General features: G+C 50.3%; 1 protein-coding gene and 1 long non-coding RNA gene across 2 annotated transcripts in view; one reads left to right on the forward strand and one right to left on the reverse strand.

Annotated features, from left to right (window-relative positions):
• Nucleotides 1–5,198, forward strand: part of ZDHHC7 (zinc finger DHHC-type palmitoyltransferase 7) — a 43,485-nt gene extending 38,287 nt beyond the window's left edge. Inside the window, exons 9-10 of the transcript XR_009697778.1 lie at nt 2,732–2,945; nt 3,169–5,198. The gene's annotated coding sequence lies outside the window, so the exon portion shown is untranslated. The remainder of the gene's footprint in view (nt 1–2,731; nt 2,946–3,168) is intronic.
• Nucleotides 1–23,383, reverse strand: part of LOC133077533 (uncharacterized) — a 54,051-nt gene extending 30,668 nt beyond the window's left edge. The window contains exons 1-3 of the long non-coding RNA XR_009697779.1: nt 22,916–23,383; nt 18,127–18,224; nt 5,875–6,005 (exon numbers count right to left, since the gene is read on the reverse strand). This is a non-coding gene — a long non-coding RNA (uncharacterized LOC133077533). The remainder of the gene's footprint in view (nt 1–5,874; nt 6,006–18,126; nt 18,225–22,915) is intronic.
• Between the last annotated feature and the right edge of the window lie 2,755 nt (nt 23,384–26,138).

Genomic DNA, 26,138 nt, shown 5'->3' on the forward strand with positions numbered 1-26,138 from the left:
CCCTGGTGGCGCAGTGGTTGAGGGTCTGCCTGCCAATGCAGGGGACACGGGTTCGAGCCCTGGTCTGGGAGGATCCCACATGCCGCGGAGCAACTAGGCCCGTGAGCCACAACTACTGAGCCTGCGCGTCTGGAGCCTGTGCCCCGCAACGGGAGGGGCCGCGATAGTGAGAGGCCCGCGCACCGCGATGAAGAGTGGCCCCCACTTGCCGCAACTAGAGAAAGCCCTCGCACAGAAATGAAGACCCAACACAGCCATAAATAAATAAATAAATAAATAAATAAATTTTAAAAAAAAGACTGCCATGTTCCGTCTTTGGGAGTTTCACCCTCTCCAGTTTCTTATTTTTCTGACTTTTACACATTGGGCTGCCTAGACTCTCCTCTAATTTCCTCTCATTGCCTCCTCTTTGTTTCCTGGAAAATATACTTAACTTTGTCTTCTATCTCTTCTATTGGATATTTTATTCAGACTGTGATAGTTTTAATTTCCAAGAGTTTTTTAAAAGACTACTTTTTTAAGAGCAGTTTTAGGTGCACAGTATAATTGAGAGGAAGGTAGAGAGACTTCCCACATACCCGCTGTCCCCACACACGCACAGCCTCCCCACGCTATCAGTGTCTCCGCCAGATGCTGCACTTGTCACTGATGAACTGATGAACCTACACTGACATGTCATCACCACCCAGAGTCCACAGTTACATTAGGTTCACTCTGGGTGGTGTACATTCCATGGTTTGGACAAGTGTCTGATGCCGTGTATCCACCATCATGGCAGCACTCCGAGTATTTTCAATGCCCTAGAAATCTGGGCTCTGCCTCCCTATCCCTCCACTCCCTTGCCCACACTGGCAACCACTGATCTTTTTACTGTCTTCATAGTTTTGCCTTTTTCCACAATCTCATAGAGTTGGACCCATAAAGTAGCCTTTTCAGATTGGCTTCTTTCACACAGCAATATGCCTTTAAGGTTCCTCTGTGTCTTTTCACGGCTTGACAGGGCATTTCTCTTTAGTGCTGAACAGTATTCCACTCTCTGGCTGTGCCGCAGTTTATCCATTCGTCTACCTAAGGGCATCGTGTTTGCCTCCAAGTTTTGGCAGTGATGAGTAAAGCTGCCATAAACATCCATGCACAGGTTGTATGGACACAGTTTTCAACCCCTGTGTGCTATGCTAGGAGTTTCAGGCCTCCTGTTTAAGTCTGACCCACTTGGAGTTAATGTGTTTTACGTGCGGCGTAAGGTAAGGGTCCAGTCTCTGTGGTGTAAGATATGTGGACGTCCAGTTTTCTAAAAATCACTTGCTGAAGAGACTGTTCTTTCCCCGTCATGTAACATTGGCATCCTTGTTGAAGACCAGTTGACCGTACACGCGTGGTTTTATTTCTGGGCTCTGTATTCTGTTCCATTGGTCTATGTTTGTCTTCATGCCAGTACCATACTGTTTTGATTACAACAGCTTTGTGATATATTTTGAATCTAGAAAGTGTGAGGCCTCTAGCTTTGTTCTTTCTCAAGAGTGATCTGGCTCTTTGTGATCTTTTGTGGTTCCATATGAATTTTAGAGTTTTCTCTATTTCTGTAAAAAATACTGTTGGGATTTTGATAGGGATTGCGTTGAATCTGTAGATATATTTGGGTAGTATGGACATTTTCACAATATTAAGTCTTCCAGTCCAGAAACATGGATAAACATGGATGTCTTTCCATTTGTTTGTTTCTTCTTTAATTTCTTTGATCAGTGTTTTGTAGTTTTCAGTATACAAGTCTTTTACCTCCTTAGTTAAGTTTATTCCTAAGTATTTTATTCTTTTTGGTGCTATTGTAAATAGGATTGTTTTCCTAATTTCCTTCAGGTAGTTTGTGGTTAGGGTATAGAAATGCAACTGATTTTTGCATGTTGATTTTGTATTCTGCAACTTTACTGAATTTATTAGTTTTAGCAGTTTTTTGGTGGCATCTTTAGAGTTTGCAACATTACGTTGTCTGCCAATAGGGACAATTTTATTTCTTCCTTTCCAATTTGAATGCCTTTTACTTCTTTTTCTTGCCTAACTGCTCTGGCTAGGACTTCCAGTACTGTGTTGAATAGAAGAGGTGAGAGTGGGCATCCTTGCCTTGTTTCTGGTTTAGAGGAAAAGCTTTCAGTTTTTCACTATTGAGTATGATATTAATTGTGGGCTTTTTATATATAGTCTCTATTACGTTGAGTTACTTTCCTTCTATTCCTAGCTTGTTGAGAGTTTTTATCATGAAAGGGTGTTGAATTTTGTCAAATGCTTTTTTTTTTTTTTTTTGCTTCTATAGAGGCGATCATATCTTTTATCTTTTATTCGGTTAATATGGTGTATCACATTAATTGACTTTTGTTTGTTGAAACATTCTTGCATTCCAACGATAAATCCCACTTGGTCATGGCATATGATTCTTTTAATGTGCTGTTGGATTCAGTTTGTTGGTGTTTTATGGAGAATTTTTGCATCCATGTTCATCAGGGATATTGGCCTGTAGTTTTTTCTTGTGGTGTCGTTGGCTTTGGTATCAGGGTAATGCTGGTCTCATAAAATCAGTTTGGAAGTGTTTCCACCTTTTCAGTTTTTTGAAAGAGTTTGAGAAGGAATGGCATTAATTCTTCCTTAAATGTTTGGTGGAATTTACCAGTGAAGCCATCTATTCCTGGACTTTTCTTTGTTGGGAGATTTTTGATCACTGACTCAATCTCTGTATTAGTTATAGGTCTGTGCAGACTTAATAAAACTAGAGATGAAAAACTAGACATTATAACCGATGCCAGAGGAAGAAGAATGGTCACAAGAGACCACTACGAACAATTACGGGCCGGCAAACTGGATAACCCAGAAGAAGAGGATCAATTCCTAGAATCAGAAACTTACCAAGACTAAATCACGAAGAAACAGCACACCACTTGAAAACGCCAGCCGAGGTGAGTGCTGTGGTGGGTCTGGTAGAGAGTTAATGGTCGGCATCACTGCTCTGGGGGTTGCAAATGCAAGCGTTAGTGGCATGTACTTTGTTTTGAGGAATTTGGGGGGGAGGTACTTGAGACCTCAAATTGATAAAGAAGCAATGTTCAAACCAAATGAAACGTTTGGGGTTTAATTATGCTTCTTTTATTGCATCTCCTCGTTTTGATTGTCGTCCTTGAGGACATTGTGTGGAACGAGTCAGGAAGGGAGAAATGAAGGCTCCTACCCAGCCCCAGACCAAGGGTGACGAGCTGCTGCAGACCACGTGGACCTCCCGGAGCTTTAAAGATGGCGCCACAGGAACGGTGACCTGGTTGCAGGTCACATGGTCACCACACATTTTCCAAGTAACAAACACAGCAACTCCGGGTAAGACTAAACAGCGGCAGGAATCAGCGATGACGTCATTTAATTCCAACTCATGAAACTTGGTGTTGCCACCGTTATGCCGTCTCCCTTCCTGTGGCATCAGCCCATTGTTCCTAAAAATTTCTGGCCCATTTTCTTGTCATCTCCTCTCTCCACCCAAGCGGGCAACAGACACTTGGCTCTATGGCTGTGATTTTTTTTCCAGTGCTGGAACATCCCAAAGAAGCACGACTTTGAAGGCTGACTGGAGATGAGCTGGGAGCAAGCACTTACATTTACTTGGGTCCCTAAAGCCCCCAGCTTCTTCTCAAGAGTCGTTTACACACGAGGACCCACAGAAGTGAACGCCCTGCAAGGCCTTCTTCTCGTGAGGACATCACCGTGTTGTCCAAATACATCCAACATTTTACACACTGACACCTTAATGAACACACAAATTCCCTGCATCCGAGTAAAATGTAGATTCTGATTCAGCAGGTCCTGGGCACGGCCTGAGACTCTGCATTTCTAACCAACTCCTGGTGGTGCTGTTGCTGCTGGCCCATGGCCCACACTTTGAGTAGCAAAGTCTAGATGCCAGCCAACATGGGACGCGTTAATTACCCTATGGTAGCTGCGCAGTCAAAGTATTAACCATTTGGCAACGTTGAAACATACTTCGCTTGTGCGGGCGAAGAGGACAACCCTCGCTTACACTCCTATGTCAGGATGACATGCACGGGCACACACGCACGTCTGTATAAAGTCGAAACAGGAAGGGAACAGAGCGCAATGAGAGCATTTGGATTTGCTCAGTGACGAGCCTTTCAGAAAATCTCAATTTTTAAGTCCTCATAGGTTTGTACAATAAACAGGTTTTTTTAAGTACATGACCCAGAAAGAAGGCTACTGAGTTGAGCCGCTCGCCGTCTACTTTAAAAGGATGTTTAGAACCGCCTCATTCTGAGGACTGCCTATGGCTTAACGAGACAGGCCTGGACGGTGACACGGCTCATACAGGCTGAAGGAAAAGGCAGGAAAAGGCAGATTATTTAAGCAGGCAACGCGTCAGTCGGTGGGGTGGTCCCTTCAGCGGTGTCACGTGGGAGGGGAGAGTCGCAGTGCTGCAGAGCCAGCACCCCGGCTGCTGTTGGGGTTTGGTGAGGCCTGCGGCAGCGCAGGGCGGTCCTCGCTGACCTGCCGCCCTGCAGTGACCCTGGCTGCTTCCCAGCCACCCCGAGGAAGGGGTCACCCAGCTCTGAAGCCACTTCCCCTGAGTGGCAGGCCTGTCTTAAGGCCCGGAGACATCATCAACTCAGTGCGGAGGTGGCCAGGGCCCACTTTGAAGGGGACATGGTCCTTTGGGTACACAAGCTCTGGCTTATTCGAGACACAGTGTTATCTTGAGTCCACAGGCGCACCGGCGCACCAGCCCTGAAATCCTCTCCCCAGCAGGCGCCCGGCATGGGACGGCCAAGCTCGACGTGCCATCTAGCCACAGGTCGACAGGCCCGTGGGCACCAGGAAACTGAGGCTCACAGGCAGCAACCAGCCCTCTGACAAACCAGCACCGTCCCCAGGCTGGTAGAACTTGCTTGAGTTCCAAGAAAAGCTCCAAGTGCGAGGTTAAAGAATAGTAATGATCGCCAGGACGCAGTTTTGACGTTTCCGGTTTCCAAAATGCCTTCCTATACATGATCTGATTGCATTTTCCCTACGACCTTCAGGCAGATAACAGTATACCCATTTTATAGACCAAAAAAACTGAGTTTCGTCCAGGTTACAGGATGTGCCCAGGTTCTCACAGGTAGGGAGAAAGGAGGGATTCCCCACGGGCGTTTTGGCTAGAATAAAAGCACTTTTTTCTAACCTAGATCCTTCTCTGTTTTTACTTTTTAAAGTACTGAATTTAAAAACAGTAAAAAATAATAACTTCTTGAATAAACAGAGGAGCCGAGAACAATAAAACCTTCACCGAGGTTTTTTCGATAATATTTTCAGTTTGGGGTTCGAACCGCAAAGTATACGCCAGATGAACTTCACCCTTGTCTGCAGGCTGACTCGTGCCTCCCTCAGACTTGAGCAATGCCTGTCAATTTCCCGGAGCTGCGCCCGCTCCCGCGCCGGAAGCCTCTGTGTCGTCGTCCTCAGCATGTGTGCAGGTGCCAGGCCCAAGCGGGAACTTGTGGGCTTCCTCTGATATTCAGACTCTGCTTTCTGAGTGTCTGGGATGTCTGTCCCACAGCGTCACATTCCCTGGCTCAGGATAGAAACTCGCTTGACCTTTTCCCCATGAGCTTTAATGCAAATCCAGGGGCGACGGAGATGGGTTAATGACAGGGACGTGCCCACCACGGTCTCCATCACCACCTGGAAGAGCAGAGAGGGAAGGGACCCAGGCGACAACAGGGAGAGGCTGCTCAGGGATCCACGGGTGGCGCACAATGAGTGTTTTATGTTGAAAATTACTAACGCTAGTTAATAACAATGACAATATTATTGATAATAATGTGAGAAGCTGGCTGACTTCCAACTCACCTGGTCATCCAGAAGCAGCTCACAGAACTCCAAGAAGACCCATTTCTGCTGCTTCATGTACTTACACACGTCACCGATGGTGGCCACACCTTGGTGGCCAGGTCCCAGGTGGCACGGGGCTGGGGACGATGCTGAAAGGAGAGGAGAAAGGGGTTAGTCTCAGCCTGGCATCTGCCTAATGTCCGCCAGAGGGCGCCATGGGATAGCAAATGCGTGGGCACCGCACACTGCTCAGGCCACAGAAAAATTCCTACAACATTGGCGCATCCAGCCGGCTGGTCCACAAATATTTACTGAACACCTACTGTGTGCTGGCGAGGCCTCTGCCCTCAGTAAACACAAATATAAAATTAAATGTATAATTATATGCTGTGATTCGTGCTAAAAAGAACAGCAGCAGGGAGAGGGAGCATTAGCGAGAGTATCACAGAGAAAGAAGCATCAGGGAGGGCCCCTGGGGGAGGGAAGGGATGTGCAAAGGCCCTGGGGCAGGGAAAGGCTTGGCAGTGAACTCAGAATTGGAGCTGGTTAAAATCAGAGAACACGGGGGTTGGAAGAGCTGGTGAAGCTCACGTGTCAGCCTACCGGCCTCAGAGAAGATGCTGAGGGATTAACACATGTGCACAGACACAAAGGTCATCGGCTGGGGCAGGCGGGGGCTCACCTGAAGCAGATTTCTTAAAGATGGGCTGACCATCTCCCCCAAAGCCCAGGAGCAAAGCAAACGGACTTCTTAAGATCAGGAATTTCAAAGACATTTCCCTCTTGGGTGGATTGTTAGGGGTCCTTGGTGGGAGCAGGGGTTGCATCTGCTGTGGAAAGCCACCCCAGTGAGGTGCAGGGGTGCGGCTTTAAGTGGCCAGGGAGGGGGGTCTGCACATGGCCTTTCTCTGGCCTCGACCTGGGTGACACCTTGCCACCTGGGCACCACGGGACGGTTGCTCGCCGGTGGCCTTGCAGGCTCGCTGGCAGACACAGGGCTCTGCTCAGCGCCCCAGAAATCTCGGTGACCAGGTGGCCTCCGTGAGCGTTACTCTGAGGGCAGGTCTGGTTTTCAGCCTAAGTGGCTGTGAGATACCGTTGAAAGAGCCAGACAGGCTACAATGTCCATCCCTGCCACCTCCCAGCTGTGTGACCTGGGGCAAGCACTTTCACCTCTCTGGGCCTCAGTTTCCTCATCTTTAAAACAATGCAACAACAGTTCCTGCCTTGTGAAGCCTTTGGCAGGATTAGAAAGAAGGAACCATACAGGGCTGACCGGGACGGTTGGTACACAGTAGGCACTCCAGAAACGGTAGCAACTATGACAGGCTGGTCCGATGAAGGGCTCTGCAGCCAGACCCGACGTGCAGCGGGCAGTCAGACTCCTCGTCCATCTTGTTTGCCCTTTCTTGGTTTTTTTGGATTAACGTGGAGTCCTCAGGTAAGATGATTTTGCAGGGTTGGTTTTTTTTAACCAAATAAAACCGTAACCAACTAAACAAAACCAAGTCCACTTATAACAAAGTCCCACCAGAGCAAACATTTGCAATCTCCCCAGAAAGCATTTTATCCATGGCAGGGAGGCCTGGGGAATTTTAAGAGGCTGCAGCTCGTGTCTTTGAAAACCACCAGCGTCTTCAGTTTGTCTGGGACTCTCTCCCCCCTGGGGGTACTTTTCCATCTGCCCTCCTGTTTCCCAACAAAGCCCGAGACCTGTGGGCAGCCGTCAAGGCACTCTGGACCAAGGGTGGATGCTCTTGGGCAGAGGCCACAGACTGGCGGCCGTGACCTGGAACCGGCCCCCATGGGTGGGTCAAATACCCACAGTCAGTTGCTCCCATCTGCAAAACAGGAGGTTTCACCTAGAAATGCAGATTCATGGCTGCCTGGGCCCCATTCTTCCCTGGCCAGCTGCCTGGGGCCCGGGGCGGCCGTCCTCACATGCACGGTCATTGGGACAACATTTGAATTCTTTTAAAAGAATTTATGGGGGCAAAATTCACATAACATAAAACTGACCATTTTAAGGCATAATGCTCCCAGACTTCAGATAATACTACAAAGCTACAGTAATAAAAACAGCATGGTATTGGCACAAAAACAGACATATGGATCAATGGAACAGAATAGAGAGCCCAGAAATAAACCCACACACCTATGGTCAATTAATCTTCGACAAAGGAGGCAAGAATATACAATGGGAAAAAGACAGTCCCTTCAGCAAGTGGTTCTGGGAAAGCGGGACAGTCACATGTAAATCAATGAAGTTAGAACACAACCCTCACACCATACACAAAAACAAACTCAAAATGGCTTGAAGACCTGAATGTAAGAGAGGACAACCATAAAACTCCTAGAAGAGCATAGAGGCAAGACATTCTCTGACATAAGTCATACCACTGTTCTCTTAGGTCAGCCCCCCAAGGCAACAGAAGTAAAAGCAAAAATAAACAAATGGGACTTAAACAAACTTACAAGCTTTTGCACAGCAAAGGAAACCATAAACAAAATGAAAAGAGAACCTATAGAATGGGAGAAAATGTTTGCAAATGATGCGACCAACAAGGGCTTAATTTCCAAAATATACAAACAGCTCATACAACTCAATAACAAAAAAACCACCCAGTTGAAAATGGGTAGAAGACCTAAATAGACATTTCTGCAAAGAAGACATACAGGTGGCCAACAGGCACATGAAAAGATGCTCAACATCGCTAATTATTAGAGAAATGTAAATCAAAACTACAATGAGGTACCACCTCACACCCGTCAGAATGGCCATCATTAAAAAGTCTACAAATAATAAATGCTGGAGAGGGTGTGGAGAAAAGGGAACCCTCCTGCACTGTTGTTGGGAATGTAAACTGGTACAGTCACAATGGAAAACAATATGGAGGTTCCTTAAAAACTAAAAATAGAGCTACCATATGATCCAGCAATCCCACTCCTGGGCATATGTCCAGACAAAACTGTAATTCAAAAAGATACATGCACCACAATGTTCACAGCAGCACTACTCACAATAGCCAAGATGTGGAAACAACTGAAATGTCCATTGACAGAGGAATGGAAAAAGAAGATGTGGTACGTATACACAATGGAATACTACTCAGCCATAAAAAAACAATGAAATAATGCCATTTGCAGCAACATGGATGCAACTAGAGATTATCATACTAAGTGAGGTAAGTCAGAAAGAGAAAGACAACTACCATATGGTATTACTTATACGTGGAATCTAAAATATGACACAAGTGAACATATCTCTGAAACAGAAACAGACTCTCAGACATAGAGAACAGACTTGTGGTTGCCAAGGGGGAGGGGACTGTGGGAGGTTGGGGTGAGCAGCTATGTCTTTGCATACAGGATGGATAAACAACAAGGTCCTACTGTAGAGCACAGGCAACTATATTCAATATCCTGTGATAGACCAGAATGGAAAAAAATATGAAAAAGAATATATATGTATAACTGAGTCACTTTTCTGTGCAGCAGAAATTAACACAACACTGTAAATCAACTATACTTCAATTAAAAAAAAAGAAAAACAACTGACCATTTTAAAGTAGACAATTCAGTGGCATTTGGTACCTTCACAGTGTTGTGTAACCACTACCTCTGTTTAGTTCCAAAGCATTTCCATCATCCCCCAAAAAACCCCAGTCCCAACATCACTCACTCCCCCTTCCGCAGCCCCCAGCGACCCTGCACGTACTCTGTCTCTATGGATTTGCCTGTTCTGGACACTGCTTGTGGACGGACTCACACACTGTGCCTGGCTTCCTTCACTCAGCATGTCTTTGAGGCTCACGCGTGGCGGAGCGGGTCACGGCTGAGTCACACACCCCATCACATGTCTGTATACACATAACAAGCATCCACCTCAAGGTCACACGGCAACCCCGTGTCGGGGCGGGCCTTCACCCCAGCCTTGCTTGCCTGCTCTGGGCCTGTCCCCTCTCCCCCCAGCCCTGCTGGCTTTCTGCAACCCCGTGGGCTCCTCAGATGAGCAGCAAACATCCTCCCAGGGGCAGGGTCTCAGGTGGGTGAGAGACGTGCCAGCCCGTGTCCTGGGCGCCCCCTACGTGTACTCACACACGTGCACACGTATGTAGCATAATGGCCCCATCCCGCAGTCTGGCACTTTGCTGTTTCTCCCTTAACGATGTATCTTGGAGGTCGTTCCAAACCAGAGGCAGCGCCGCCTCCTCTTGTTCTTGGCTGCGTGCTACTCCACCACACGGCTCTCCCATACCTAACGGGGTGTGGGCCCTTGGCTCTGACCCCCACGTGGGGACAGCCCTGCCAGCACTCCCGCACCCAGCCTGGCCGCGACCTGGCCCCGTGCAGCCTGGAAAGGGAGGTCTGAGACGTCCTCGCCACTTTCCTGGCCTCAAATCTCCCAGGGCCAACACTTGATGTGCCCTTGTTTTCCCAACACCTGACTTGGCATTTGTACTCTGTAGACGTGCTATAGATGCTTGTTAATCACACAGATGGAAAAATGAACAACTACTTTTCACACACTGTTTAAGGCCTGGCTCAGTCACCACCTCCTCCAGGGAGCCTTCCCTTGTCACCCCAGGCTGGATTAGGCCCCCCTTTAAGCCCACAGGCCCTGTACTCTCATCAAAGCAATTACGCCCACTGGGTGTGACCGTCAGCGACCACCCCGGCAGCTACTATTCCTCGGGTATCACCAGGAGTTGGCGGGACGCCCGGCACGGAGTGGTGAATGGACAGCCGGCAGATGCCTGGTGCACAGAGAGGGAATGCACGGAGGCCCACAGCTAAGCGTGCCTAGCAGGTTCAGTTTCCTCCGAGCCCTGTGCCGTGCGGGGGCAGGTGTAATCACGACCACTTCGCGGAGGAGGAGGGTGAGGCTTGTAGAGGCTCAGCATCCTACGTGAGGCCACCCAGCTCCTAATGAGGGGGCCGGCTGACCCCAGGCTGACCCCACCTCTCCAGCTCTCCCGCGCCCCGAACCTTGCTCCGCCCTCCCGCCAGGGCTGGACGGGACACACAGGAACAGAGCACGCTCTGCATCTTAGGGAACAGGACAAGGTTCAGGGCGAGGCTGAGGTGGGGCTCGGCACCCCGGCGCTCTCAGGACCCCAGCAGGAGGGTGAGGGTGGTGGCGGAGGGAGAGGCGACCCTCGGTGGAGTTCTGTGTGAACACATGCTGTGTAAGCACCGGGGCCCTCTGCCAATGGGGGGAAGAGGCTGGAGAAAGAGGCAGCCCCTGAAGACGACCTCCCATCAGCCCCGACCTCCCACGCCTGCCTCTCCCAAGGCTGGGCCGCCATGCTGGTCTGGCCCCAAAACTCGGGTTAGAACTTGCCCCCCCTCACCTCTCTTTTGGGAGAGTCAGAGGAAGAACAGAACATGTTCACTACAGGGAAAGCTCCAAAGATGTTACAAAGCTTCAGTTAAGGGAGACGTGACGGAAGCAGGGGAGCCAGCGGCAGCGAGGAGCACATGCGGATATGTGTACAGAACGGGTCCCCGTCAGTTAAAGAGTTTTTTGTCTTTGCCCACTCGGCTCCCTCCCACCCCGCTTCCCGAAGAGAGTTCTGTCTTTCTCAGACTGGTTCCACATCGTAGGCAGAGTCGGGAGTAGGTAGAGGGAAACAGGACCCACAGAGGCCAGAGAATAGAGGGGAGGATCCTCCCTTTCTTGTGGAGAATCTAGATTCTAGGGGAGGCCATGAGAAAACAAGCAAAACTGGAGAGAGGAAGCTCATTTCCATGACAAAAGCAAAGTGGAGGGGGCAAAGGGCAAAAGTGAGAGCTGACCTTTGCGGGGGATTGGGGGGCTGCGGGGGTCCTGGAGTTGCCGCAGGATGGACGCAAGACACGCAGGGGGCAGAGGAAGCAGGATGTTAAGAAACACAACAGTGGGCTAAGGAGTGGATTCCCCTTGACGTTTGGGAGGACGGCAAGCGGGAATCCAAATTCCTTCCTAATCCATTTTGGTGGCTGGACTACACCTCTCTGCGATGCGCTCTGGATTGGGCCACCTGGAACCCCAGCTCGTCTTAGGGTTCCATACGCAAAGCCCATCTCACAACGAGGAAATGATTTAATCCCCATCAAACTCAGAGAGGTTGGGGCTGTCGTTACCCCACATCAAAGATAAGGAAACTGAGGTGCAAAGAGCTCACGTGAGTTGCCCAAGGTCACGGAGCTAGAAAGGGGCCAGGTCAGGACAAACCCTCGGGTGTTCCTGACTCCAAATCCCAACCTCTTTTCTCTCTCCCACTCTGCCTCGGGGAAGGATCCTATGACACTGAATCTTCTCTTTTTCAGAGTTTAATATTTCGGGCCAAATCTGAGTGTGGTTTGCTGTTTCCTCCAAAAATTTGGCCTGACCTCAGGGCACCGCTGCCCAGTCATTGGCAAGAGTCCTCTGTTGGCAGCGATGGGCTGGTGGGCAGGCTGCTCTGGGCATGACTCGGTAGAAACTCAGATAACTCAATAAAAGCTCTATTTACCTTTGTGGTCAAAACACACAGGACAATTTATAGATGTCAAATAGGATAATGGCCAGTGTTGGCACAGATGGGAGAACGGGTACCGCTGGTCTGCGTTAGTGGAAGTTTAAATCTGTACAACCTTCTGGAGAGCAGTTTGGCACTATGAGTCACATGTCTTAAAAATGCAAAGCCTTTGCCCCAGCAAGTCCACTTCTAGGAACACAGCCCAAGGAAAGAGTCTTACACACTACACGGTTCTCAGTCCCACAGTGACCGACCTCAGACTGAGCTCCTACGGGGTCAGTGGCGCTCACATCTGACTGCTTCACTAGAGCTGGTTAACTAGAGCAGCTGCTCTTCCCCGGACTCGTTTTGCTCTCCCCACAATTGCAGGAGCATTTTGACTATATTTAAAATTAGCATCTAATCATGCATACAATTTACTATTTATTTCATGGCTTGGCTTCCGATTCCAAAAGCAACAGAACTTTCAGCCTGGAGGGGACGTCAGGAATTTTCTAGTCCAACATTTCCCAAAGTGGGTCCCATGGGAAGTGAAAGGGTAGTTGCAACTGGATGCTTGCATGATGGGATAAGCTCGGGAAAATGGAACACGTGCTTCCTTGCAGGATTTCTCAGAGCCTTTGCTAGATGATGAGCATTGCAATCTCCACAAGGCAGATAGAGGAGGCGGTATTAGTCTCCTGTGGCTGCTATAACAAATGGCCACAAACTGGATGGTGTCAAACAACAGAAGTATATTGTCTCACGGTTTTGGAGGCCAGAAGTCTGAAATCAAGGTGTCAGCAGGGCCAGGCTCCATCTGAAGGCTCTCAGGGAGGATCCTTCCTTGTCTCTTCTGGCTTCTGATGGCCTCACTTGGCCTGTGGCTGCATTCCTCCCCCCTGCACCTTTGTCTTCACACATGTGTCTTCCCTCTGTGTCTGTGCCTAAATTCCCCTCTTCTTATAAAGACCCTGGTCATTAGATTAGGGCTCACCCTACTTTAGTCTGACCTCATTTAAACTTGATTACATCTGCAAAGACCCTATTTCCAAATAACGTCACACTCACAGGTCCAGGCAGATGTGAATTTGGTGGGGGGATGCTATTCACCGCAGTATAGATGGAAAGACCTTGGGGGCTTCTGAGAGGGGAGGCCCAGGAGCAGACTGAAGTCAAGTTCTCCAAGCATCCCTCGGCCTGCTGCGCTGGGACAGACCACGTGGGGTGAGGGCGGGCTCACGGGGACAGAGCACGGCGGGGATACCACAGCACAGTCGAGGCGAGAAGAGACAGCGGCCTGGACCAGGCAGAGGCAGTGCAGGTGGGGAGAAGCAGCTGGCCTTGCACTTCCCTTTGAAGGTGAGCCAGTAAAAGGCGAAGTAAAAGGCGACCCAGCGTTTGGGTGTGAGATGTGAGAAAATGAGGCTTCAAGGGTGACCTCTGGGTTTTAGCCAGAGACACTGGAACAGCGGAGTTGCCATCAATGCAAAGAGCCGACTAGTTACCAGACACAGTTCCAGGCAGAGCGATGTGGACCAGGACGGAGGAACTGGTCCTCCAGTGGAGCGTGGACCTAAGTACAGAGCTGACCCCGCCCTGCTCCACGACCGTCGTCTTCTTGTGAGTCCAGGAGAAAGTCCACTGGGGCCTGTGTACACCGGCCTCAATCCAGTCACTCCCGACGCCCCTGCGCTCCACTCACACCCGTCTCTCTGTGCACCCACTGCCTGTCAACGCGGGGGCCGCAAATCTTGGGCCCTCCCGCGTTGACACGGGGCCCTCCCGGCAACTGGGTTGTCCTAGGGAGGACTGGGCTGGCCCTTCCCGGGGGGGGGGTGCCACCAGCAGACAACAGGGGCTGCACAGGGCAGGAGAGGTCCCTTGGGTGGGGACTCTTGTGGCTTTCGGCGACTGCGTCTCTGGCTGGGCTGACCAGCTGGGCTCAGCGAATCCTGCGGGCACAACCTCAGGCCTGGAGCCCATTGCTGTTTCGTTGGGGCCGAGGGCGGTTCACGCTCATGAAAAAGGGTCTTGCTGCCCAGGCTGAAGTCACTTGCCAGCCGCCACATCACAGGGTCACTTCCCAAGCTCTCCACAAAGCAGGTTAGGGAGCCCCAGTCCACAGTCCTAATTTGAGCTCTGAGATGTCTGTGGACCTCTCCCTTCCACCGGGAATTCAAAGGACTTGGTCCAACATCTGGGCGAAAAGGAGGCTGGCCCAAATTCCGGGCAACCGCCTGGTCTGGGCAGCAGAAGACGTGGCTGTGAACTGCTGAGGAATTTCTCGGGCGAGGAGTAGAGCCCTCAGAGCCTCAGTTTTCCTGTCTGTAAAATGGGATCTCGCTCCCATGTGTGCTGGGCGGGGATGGCTCTGTGACTTTCAGGTTCTGCTCTGTGGAGAAGCCTGGACGAGGGTGGGAGGGAGGAGACTCTGAGCGCTGCTTCCTCTGTCCATCCCTTCCTGCCTCAGCCAGAACAATTCTGGTTGGTCTTCCAAGTAAAAGTTCACTTGAAAATAAATCCTGGGACTTCCCTGGTGGTGCAGTGGTTAAGAATCCGTCTGCCAATGCAGGGAACACAGGTTTGTTCCCTGGTCCGGGAAGATCCCACATGCCGTGGAGCAACTAAGCCCGTGCGCCACAACTACTGAGCCTGCGCGCCTACAGCCCATGCTCTGCAACAAGGGAAGCCACCGCAATGAGAAGCCCGCGCACCGCAAAGACGAGTAGCCCCCTCTCACGGTGACTAGAGAAAGCCCACGCGCAGCAGTGAAGACCCAATGCAGCCAAAAATAAATAAAAATTAAATCTATCTATCTATCTATATCTATCTATCTATCTATATAAATCTCTTGAAGTAAGAGATGTGCAAAACCCACTGACCAGCACTTCAGGATCTCGTGGGTCTGATGTCCAGTCTAGGGCTCCTTGGGTTGTGGTCAGAGGGAGCTAGGGCACAGCTGGGGCCTGGCTCTGTCCACCTTCCTTTCCAGCCCCTGGAGAGCTGTGCTCATCTTATATCAGTCATGTGATGCTGGGTGAGCTGCCAATCACAGGGCCCCACCCCCTGACTGGACATGTGATTCAGGCCTGGCCAATCATAGAACTCCTCCCCCCCCCCAAGTGATAAGTCCAAGGCTTAGCCATGTGACTAAGGCTGGCCAGTAAAGTCCTTCCCTGGAGCATCTATATTCTGAAACAGGAAGAGAGATGCTCTCCCTTCTCTTTTTTCATCAAGCTGGAGGACCTAAGCCTGAGGATACCAGCACTGTCTTTCCCACTGCTGGGAGAAAACCTGTTTACTCTCAGAGAAAATGAGGTCCCCATAGAGACCCCAAGATGGGGAGAGATGGAGAGAGCATGAGATCTCATGGCACTGAAGTACCTGATTACAGCCTTCATGGCTCCCAGAGTGGCCTTTGATTGGGAGCCTCTTCTGGCTTGAGTTTCTGTCACTGACAAATACAGGAGTCCTGCCCGATCCAGAACCAACGGGGAAGGTCAAGAAAGCTCACTCGGCAGCAAAGTTCCCAGAGGGAACTTTTTTTAAGCTTCTCGAGGGTAAGGGTAACTAAGAACTTTGCTTTTTGTTTACTTATTTATTTAGCGGTGTCCTTCCCTTGAGAAACCAAATACAGTTTGCACCACCCAGACAGCACTTGAGACCGGCTTAAGGGATGGAGAGAGGGGAGGCAGGAGGAGCAGGTGTGGGGCTGAGCCACTTTTAAAGGGACCTGACAACTGGCCAAGAGCTGGGCATGCTCCAACCCTCTTGATGGCAGGAAGACCCCGAGGGTTTAGGTGTTCCTCCGAAATCACACACAGGGCATTTGAAGCAGGACCTGACCCAGAACCAGCTCTCTTAACTCCAGAGCCCATGTCACCAGACTTTTGAATTTCATAGAAATTCAGAAAACTTTTTTTTTTAAATTAATTAATTAATTATTTTATTTTTGGCTGCATTGGATCTTTGTTGCTGCAAGCAGGCTTTCTCTAGTTGCAGCGAGCGGGGGCTACTCTTCCTTGCGGTGCGCAGCTTTCTCATTGCAGTGCCTTCTCTTGTTGCGGAGCATGGGCTCTAGGCGCGCGGGCTTCAGTAGTTGTGGCACGTGGGCTCAGTAGTTGTGGCTCACGAGCTCTAGAGCTCAGGCTCAGTAGTTGTGGCGCACGGGCTTAGTTGCTCCGCGGCATGTGGGATCTTCCCGGACCAGGGCTCGAACCCGTGTTCCCTGCACTGGCAGATGGATTCTTAACCACTGCGCCACCAGGGAAGTCCCAGAGAAGTCTTTTGAGAACTAACAAAGGATCAGTAAAGTTCAACGGCCATCTCTGACTAGCATCCTTTTGTAAAATGATAACCCCCAACAATGGAGGAAGGACATAAGCTGTGAGTAAAGGCCAGGCCTCGCGTTTGGATATGTTCAGTTTGGAGGGACACTAGGTGATTTCCTCATGTTTCCTCAAAGCAATGACTACTGGGAAATGGGCAAGAGCAGGCAGTGGGTGTGTGAGTGTCCTGGGGCCGCCGTAACAAAGTGCCACAAACTAGGGGCTCTTAAAACAGCAGAAATGTATAGTTCTGGAGCCCTGAAGTCGAAAATCAAGGTGTCAGCAGGGCCGAGCTCTCTCTGAGGGCTCTAGGGACGATTCCGTGGCTTGTAGAAGAAGCACTCCAATCTCTGCCTTCATCGTCACATGGCTTTCTCCCTGTGCGTCTGTGTCTAAATTCCCCTCTTCTTATAAGGACACCAGGCATTAGATTAGGGCCACCCTAATCCAGTATGAACCCATCTTAACTTGATGACATCTGCAAAGACCCTATTTCTAAATATAAGGTCACATTCACAGATTCTGGGGGTTAGGACTCGAACAGACCTTTCTAAGGGACACAACTCAAGCTGGCTGAGCGGGCCAGCATTATGGGGCACCCCACCCCCAAGGTCCTTCCCACGCTGACAGCAAAGTGTGAGAAAGACGGATCTGAGGCACAATGCCCTCCCAGATTTGGGAGAAGGGTTGGACTGCCAGGGACAGCTGGGGACCCCTGGGCTGTCCCACCTTCCCTCACGTTTCCCTTCCAAGGAGTAACTGTCTGGAGGTCAGCCAGTTGCCCGCTGGCAAAGCCAGGCCAGAACACAGACCTTTAGTTCCCAGCCAGGGCTGGACCATAACCTGGGGACCGTCCTGGGGAAGAAGGCCAGGAAAAGCCTCAGCCCCAGGCCAGGAAACCGGCCCCGCCAAGGGGACAGATTCACAGCAGAGGGAAATTCACACTTTGGCCTTTTGGATGGCAGGAGGGCTTGACTTTGCTGTGAGGGCCCCTGTGTGCCCTCCCAGGATGCATGTAGAGACACAGCAGCAGCCACCAGCCTGGCCTGACCTCAGTCCTCTGGACGGGGAGCAGAGTCTGCTCACAGGCTCCCTGGAGACTGACACTGCAGGGGGACTTGAGTCAACCAAAACTACACGCTTCCCAGAGAGGGGCGGTAACCAGCCTGAGGTCACACAGCAATCATTCAGAGCCAACGTGAGAGACCTGTCTCCCAGTTCTGCCGGTGAGAGCCTTTTACCCACCGTGATGGCCTCTATCAGGGAAGGTTTTTGCCCTTGGGAACCAGGGTTGATTTTGTAATGGTTTTATAGAGCAGTCAGGAAGAAAATATCACCCACTTCACAGCCAGACCTGCTGGACACCTGATGTTTGGGAAAAGGAAAGAGAGAAGTAACACTGACTAAACACCTACTGTGCACCACATGCTTCAGGCTCACATTCCTGCCCATCTTACCTGTGAGCAGCGCGAGGCCCAGGGCAGCTGGAGTCAGCCAAGGGTTCCCATTCCCTCTCAGGATGTCAGTTCACCTCGCTAAGCCTCAGTTTACTCACCTGTAAAATGGGATCACAAGCTCAGCGTCACAGGTGGTCACTAGGATTAGGGATCCCATCCCAGGAATGGGCACACAGCAGGTGCTCAAGAAAGGCGACGTTCGCTAATTATTAGAAAAGTGCAAATCAAAACTACAATTATTTCTCACACCAGTCAGAATGGCCACCATTAGCAAGTCTACAAATAACAAATACTGGAGAGGATGTGGAGAAAAGGGAACCCTCCCACACTGTTGATGGGAATGTAAATTGGTGCAGCCACTATGGAGAACAGTATGGAGGTTCCTTAAAAAACTAAAAATAGAGTTACTGTATGATCCAGCAATCCCACTCCTGGGCATACATCCAGAGAAAACTATAATTCAAAAAGATACCTGCACCCCAACGTTCATAGCAGCACTATTTACAATAGCCAAGAAATGGAAACAACCTGAACATGCACCAACAGAGGAACGGATGAAGAAGATGTGGTACGTATATGCAATGGAATACTACTCAGCCATAAAAAGTAATGAAATAATGCCATTTGCAGCAACAGGGATGGACCTGGAGATTATCATACTAAGCGAGGTAAGTCAGACAGAGAAAGACAAATACCATATGATATCACTTATCTGTGGACTCTAAAGTATGACACGAATGAACTTATCTACAAAACAGAAACAGACTTGTGGTTGCCAAAGGGGAGGCGGAGGGATGGAGTGGGAGTTCGGGGTTAGCAGATGCAAACTATTATACAGAGAATGGATAAACAACAAGGCCCTACTATAAAGTACAGGGAACTACATTCAATATCCTGTGATAAACCATAATGGAAAAGACTATGAAAAATAATATATGTAGATGTATAACTGAACCACTTTTCTGTACAGTAGAAAATAACATAACATTGTAAATCAACTATACGTTAATAAATTTAAAAAAAAGAAGAAAGGGGATGTTTTGATTTTCTATCGCTGCTGCAATACATTTCCACAAACTTTGCAGCTTCAACAGCACACGCCCATCATCTTCCATCTGGAGGTTGGAAATTCAACACGGGGCTCACTGGGCTAAACCAAGGTATCAGTGGTGCTGCCTGAGGTTCTAGGGGGCAAGCTATTCCTCGCCCTTTCAGCTTCTAGCAGTGGCCCCTATTCCTTGGCTCATGGCCCCCTTCTCCATCTTCAAAGCCAGTGACACTGCATCTCTGACCCTGCTCCACTGCCTCCTCTTTCTCTGACCACAGCTGGGAAAGGGTCTCTGATTTCAAGGACTCATGCGATTCCACTGGACCCACCTGGATCACCCAGGATCATCTCCCCATCACAAGGTCCTCAACTCAAGCACGCCTGCAAAGTCCCTTCTGCCACGTCAGGTCACGTACACAGCGATTCCGGGAATTAGGCTGGGGTGGGGGCAGGCAGCGGGCATTACTCTGCCGACCACAGGTGAGCTGAGCTGAATTTCATAAAGCAAGGGATGCCCGGGCTGGTCTTGGCAGTTCTTCTTGGAAGAAGAGGATTCCACTAAAACCATCTCCCTCAAGGGCCATTTCCCATCCCTGCTGTTTTTGACTCTTTTCAAAGAAGCTCTGTCTAGCCAAAGAGACAGGGTCAGGGCTGCCAAACCTTTGCTTCAAAATAAACCCTACTAGGAAATTTCCACGGGACCAAGCCCTTCTCTCCCCCCTCCCCCCAGAGACCTGCCTGAAATCCCAAACCAAGCGGGACGTCTTATAGCAAGACCATCAGACTCCCAGCTCTCCTGAGAAGGTTTTTGTTGTCATTTGGGTGTTTTTCTTTTGTTTGTTTTCCTCTGTCAAACTAAATAGCACTGGGCATACTGTTACGCAGGCAGAGTGAACCGGGTTAGGACATCACCCTCGACTCAGGAAAGGGTTTTACGGTTGTCATCGTCAAAAGGACCTAATCTGTCCCCCGACCCAGCTTACATTCTCCAGGGTCCCTCCTCGTTGCCTTCAAAGAGCGCTCAGCTATTTCACAAGCTCTGCACATTTACAGCGAGCGTATTTTATGCCGACAGTGAGGCAAGCACGTAAATCCCACTTGCCTAACACCCCGCATCTTTTGATTTTATTTGATTCACCCGGGAAGTCACTATTTACCATGGGCTCAGCATCAGATGTTTTGCACGGGAAGGCGTGCACTTGTTTTGGATTTCAAGCAGGTTCACAGGGACAGACGTCATCTCATGAATTCCCCCAGCAGTGTCCTCACTTTCCTGGTGAGGAGAAAGGGTGGGACGGCGAGGGGCCTTGGTTACGGTCACTCAGCCAATAAGCGGTAGGGCTGGGTTTGAAGCTGGGCCCTCTGACTTTAGATCATCCCAATTTACTGTGGCCACACTCATCCTCTCTTGTGATATTGTGACAGAAAAAGAATGTATATTTGGTCCTAAAACCTGTGTACTTTGCTGATGAGGAGATAGGGGTGTCCTTGGTTATCCCTAACAAGCCCCTCTCCACCACACCTGAGTTTAAGCTTAACGAGTTGACTCTTGGTGGCTCCCAGAGAGCTTCACCATGGGGGCCAGTTGCCGGAGGCACCAATCATGTGATTAGAGGATTGGAACTTGCAGCTCCATCCCCGACCTCCAGGGAGGCGAGTGGGGCATCACCAGCGGCAAATGAGGCTATCGGCCATGCCTGTATAATGGAACCTCCATGAAAACGCTTCTGGGTTGGTGAATGCACCCACGTGTCGAGAGGGTGTGCACCCCAAACTCCATGGGGACAGAAGCTCCTACACTTGGGACCCTTCCAGACCTCTCACTATATACCTCTTCGTCTGGTTATTCATCTGTATCCTTTACAATAAATGTAAAGGATTTACATTTACAATAAAAGTAAATGTAAGGAAAGTATTTCCCTGAGTTCTATGAGCCATTATAGCAAATTATTGAACCTGAGGAGGGGGTTGTGGGATTCCTTGATTTGTTGCCAAGTCAGAGAGAAGGGTGGGTGAGCTGGGGACCCACCACTTGCGACTGGCATCTGAAGTGGGGGCAGTCTTGCAGGACTGAGCCCTTAACCATGGGGTCTGCTCTCACTCTGGGTGGTATCAGAATCGAATTAAGTTGTAGGACACCCAGCTGGCGTCCACAGAGAACTGGAGAATTGCTTGGTGTGGAAAATCTACATGTTTGGCGTCAGAAGTGTTACAAGCAAAAAACAGATCTTAGTAGTAACTACATTCATTCATGTATCAATTCATTCAATGTTTAGCAAGTTCGTTAAGTCAACTTTGCACTGCGGTAAGTGATGAGAAAGAAAGGCACATCCCTACCCTTCCCGAACGCGCTGACAAGGGAAGAACAACCTCCAGATCAGTGTCTCTCCACCCCCTATGCCCAGGACTGTGTAACTTATCAACAAAAACAGCAGAGAGTCTGATTCAATTGGTGTGTGGTGGGGCCATCACACTGGTAATTAAAATTTTTCTTTTAAATTTAGTTACGTACTGGGCTGAATAAGGGCCCCCAAACATATCAGGTCTGAATCCCTGGGACCTATCAATGTTACCTTATATGGCAAAGACTTTGCAGATGTAACTAAGGATCCTGAGATGGGAAAATTATGCTGGATTATCTGGTGGGTTGAGATGCAATCACATGTATCCTTATAAGGGAGGCAGAGGGAGATTACACACCCACAGAGGACATGGCAGTGTGACAGCAGAAGCCAGGAGAGCAACGTGGCCGCCAGAAGCTGGAGGAGATAAAGAAGGTCCCTCCCCTAGAGCCTCCAGAGAGAGCACAGCGCTGCAACACCTGATTTCACACTTCTGGCTTCTAGAACTGTGAGAGAATACACTCCTGTTTCTTTAAATCACCAAGTTTGGGTAATTTATTACAGCTGTCACAGAAAGCGAACACAAGGCATAACAGTTATGTGTGCAAATCTTAAGCGCACAGCACGATGAACTGTTATATCCGCACACACCACGTGTCACCATGAAGATCAAGAGAGAACATTCCCAGCGTCTCAGGTTTCCGGTCACTACCCTCCCCAGAAATATCCACTCTCCCCACCTCTATCACGATAGATTGGTTTTGCCTGTTCTTGAACTTCATCTACAAGGGATCATACTACATGTACTCTTGTGTGAGGCTTCCTTTGCTCAATTTAGCAGCGCAATTCATGCCTGTTGTTGGGTTTATTTTTCTTTCTTGATGAGTATTATTCCACTATATGAATATATATGATTTGTTCATCTAGTCGCCTATGGATGGACATCTGGGCTGTTCCCAGCCATCAGCTATTAATAATACGCCGACAGGAACACAGTTCTACAGTCTTTTGTGGACACGCCTCATTTATTTCAGGCCCATACCTAGGAGTGGACTTGCGGGGTCTGGATTGGTCATTTTCTGTAGCTTCCAGGTGATTCAAATGTGTAATCAGGTGTGAGAACCACTCTCCAGGCCAATGGTTCTCGACTGGCAACAGTTTTGCCCCCCAGGGGACATTTGGCAAGGTCTGGAGACATTTTTGGTTGTCACAACTCAGAGCTGTGCTAAGAGTGTCTTGGGGAGAGAGGTCGGGGCTGCTGGTAAACCTCCTGCAGTACATAGGGCACCCCCTACCCAGCACACACACAGAAAGGAATTATCCAGCTCCCACGGTGGGACCTGAGGGTGGGAAACTCGACCGTAGCCAGAACTCGCGACCACACACATGAATAACCCACCTGCACGTAAGCTGCAGCTCGCAGGGCCCGGCCCCACTTGGAGGGGTGGGACCGGCTGACGGTGGCGAGGCGCCGAGGCTTGGCTGCTCTGGGTGCGCCCTGGAGAGAGGGCAGGCCGCCCTGTTGAGAACGGGGAGCTGACCTCAGCTGTGGGCCTTTAGCTGAAGCTCCGAGGCATCTTCCTGCCCCACGGGTGCCAGTGTGGACTTCTGACATCATGCCTCGCTCAGTCCTCTCCTCCTGGGTCTGCTGACTCCGCGGACACAGAAAGCCCCGGAAGACGGGGACCATGTCTTAGCCAGTCCTCCGATTCTGCGCAGGGAGCACTGAAGTGAGGTTGCCGCGTGGGACACGGGACATGGGAACAAAGTTCCAAAGGGCAGCCTTTCCCCCAGCTCTGTCTACAGGGGGACGTTTAACGGCGTCGCACAGGCAATCTCACGGGGTCTGTGTGTGACGGAGACCGGCTGGCTATTCACCCCCTCCCCCCCACTTCCTCCTCCTCCTCCGCCTCCTCCAAGGCACACAGCCGGACTGGTATTTCCCAGCGTCCCTTGCCGTCAGGCGAGGTCACGTGACTGAATTCTGGCCAATGGGATTCGCGTGGAAGTCATGTGCTCCTCTAAAAACCTCCCACACCAGCTCCTTCCTGCCCTCTGCCTTCCCACCAGCTGGAAGCGAAGGGCTCCTGGGGGCTGGCAGAGAGTTCCCTGCCTTCAGTTGCTAAATTGCCTTGTGGAAAAGCCACCCCCTTAACACCTGCTCTCCATTATCGAGAAGAAAACAAACTTCAATTGCATTTAAAGTCATTGAAATGTGGAGACTTGCTTGTTAGGGCAGCTAGCATACCCTTAACTAGTAAACTATGTTTCTGCCAACTGGCGGGGCGGGGGTGGGGGGTGGGGGGGGGATTGAGTTTCAGCTCCACTCCAGGTTAAGAAGGGATTCCTTCCCGAAAAAAGGACTTAAAATGCAGAATGAGGAAGAGGATGCTGAGTTTGCAGAAAAAGCACAGCTGCCAAGGAGACCGCTGAATAACGTGTAACTCGGGAGCTGGGAGAGCTGGAGCATGGGGCAGGCATTTCTCAACCTGTGCAGGGGGGTTGAAATTTACGGATGAGCAAAAATGCGTGATCGTTCTTTGCTCTCATTTAAAATATATGTACATAATATTTATTTTATTAATTTACACATTCATATTTGAAATCATATTAGAGATTTCCTTAGAAATATGGCTATTTTCTACTCTCACATTTCATGGACTCATTCTATTCAAACTGTCCTTGGGCTTTCACAGCAGGGCTTTGTCATCCCTTAGAGCCACGCTGCTGTTCTGTCACTCTCATTACGATATCTGAGTTGGGGGACTCTCTGAATCCAGATGTTGCTTTGACCGCTCCCCAGCTTCACTGTTCCGTGATCCTTGATCAGGGTCCCTGTGGTCCTTCCAGTGGTGACCTCCTCCCCCCATGAGCTCACCAACCTGCCCCCTCAGCCCTATTCCACATTCCCCACTGGGGCACACGGAGCTTCTCAAACCCCACATGCCATTCACAAGCCATGGGAAGCAGGGGTCTTCTCTGGGGCCCCAGTCTCCACCATTTCTATCATTCGGGGCCATTTGGGAAGCAGTGCTGGGCTGTGGGGTCCTGGGCCTCTTTGCCTTCAAATCCCCTCCTGGCCCTTCCCTTCCTCTGTCCAGTTTCTCAGCCATTCCATCACCTGCATCATCAATTCCCTGCATTCAGTACCCTCTGTTGAAATGCCCAGGAAGGTGTCTGCTTCCTGGGCTGGACCTTGATTGCTGCGTGGGCCCACAATGAGGCTCTCTGCCATGGGCCACCTTTCCAGGCCCACCGGGGAGCAGGGAAAGGGTGCATGGGGCCTCCGTCTCCCCGGCAGAGGGCTGCAGCCCGTCTCTGTCTCTCCCACTGGCCCTGCTCCCCGGCTCTTCCTCTCCATGTGCTTTTCTCTTCCCTCGGCTGCCTCTGGCATCCTCCCCGCCCTGACTCACACCAAGGTCAGTCCTCCATGCGTGACTCTTCATGGGAGACGGCCCAGCAATGGGAATTCCAGGAATATTTACTCACGCTTGAAAGCCCGGCTTTCAAGACCAGTCTCACCAAGGATTAAAAAGAAAACTCAATTATTTTCCTGCTCAAAGCTGCATGTTTATACCTTTGGAGTCATTCTCCTCTGCCCTGAGCAACAAGCCACATTTCGTGGCCCTGTTGTGATAGCAGAAGGGGTGCTGATGGGGGCACCCCAGAAGAAAATTACTGGGCTATTTCAAAATCTTCTTCCCCTACAGAAGTAAAGCCAGTAGCCGGCAAGGAAAAGAGCATATTCGTGGGAGCACAACTTATGTAGAAATTGGTGGATCCGTGGTTGCTGCTGTGTGCCTGGTCCTCTGGAAGGGCAGATACTGGCGACTGGGAAGGGGAACTGGGTTCCGGGGCCAGAGGGAGCCTTGAGTGCACTTTGGAACGCTCACACTTTCCGAAAATGAAGGAGGAAAAACATCTCCTCTCCCTTTCCACAAAGTTCAGTTGGCTCAATCGCCCTGTCTGAAAATAAAGAAGAAAAGCAGCTGATAAACGTCTCCTGCTTGAGGCTGTCCTTTGAGGAAGAACCCAAGCCATGACTCATCACTCACCTGTGATAAGCATTTGCCGTTTCAGGCAGAAACAGGCCACAAGCATGCAAGAGAGGGTGGGGGCAGCGGCCACGGGATCCCCTGCTTCTGGCTGGTTGGGGTTTATCTGCCTTCGGTAATACGGGGGATTTGAGTGGTCATCATTCCATCGGCCTTCGTTTGGGGAGGGGGGGGCGGTGTCTGTCCGAACACTCACAAGCACACACCCATGTGAGGTCTGAGATTACCCAGGATGGGAACGGGAAGGTAATCAGGGTCCCTCCCGTCCTGTCTGAAGTCAGACCCAGACCAGGCACCCGCTGGAGAAAACGCAGGCCAGCCAGACCTTTCGCTGTCTGGGTCTGCTCCACGCAGCCCTGGCATGTCCGTCTGGTGTCTCCTGGACAGCGTGGCTTGGTGGCATGCCATCTGGGAGTCTGGCCCCTGTGAGCTGTGTCCACCAGCATCAACGGGGCGGGCAGTCTCAGAAGGATTGCATCTCCACAGCCCGCAGGGAAGGCTTAGAACCAAGCCCAGGACAAGCCCTGGCCGAGAGCACTGCGGACGCCAGTCCTCACACCACCACCA

The sequence above is a fragment of the Eubalaena glacialis genome, chromosome 18 (assembly GCF_028564815.1).
Source record: "Eubalaena glacialis isolate mEubGla1 chromosome 18, mEubGla1.1.hap2.+ XY, whole genome shotgun sequence".
NCBI lineage: Eukaryota > Metazoa > Chordata > Mammalia > Artiodactyla > Balaenidae > Eubalaena > Eubalaena glacialis.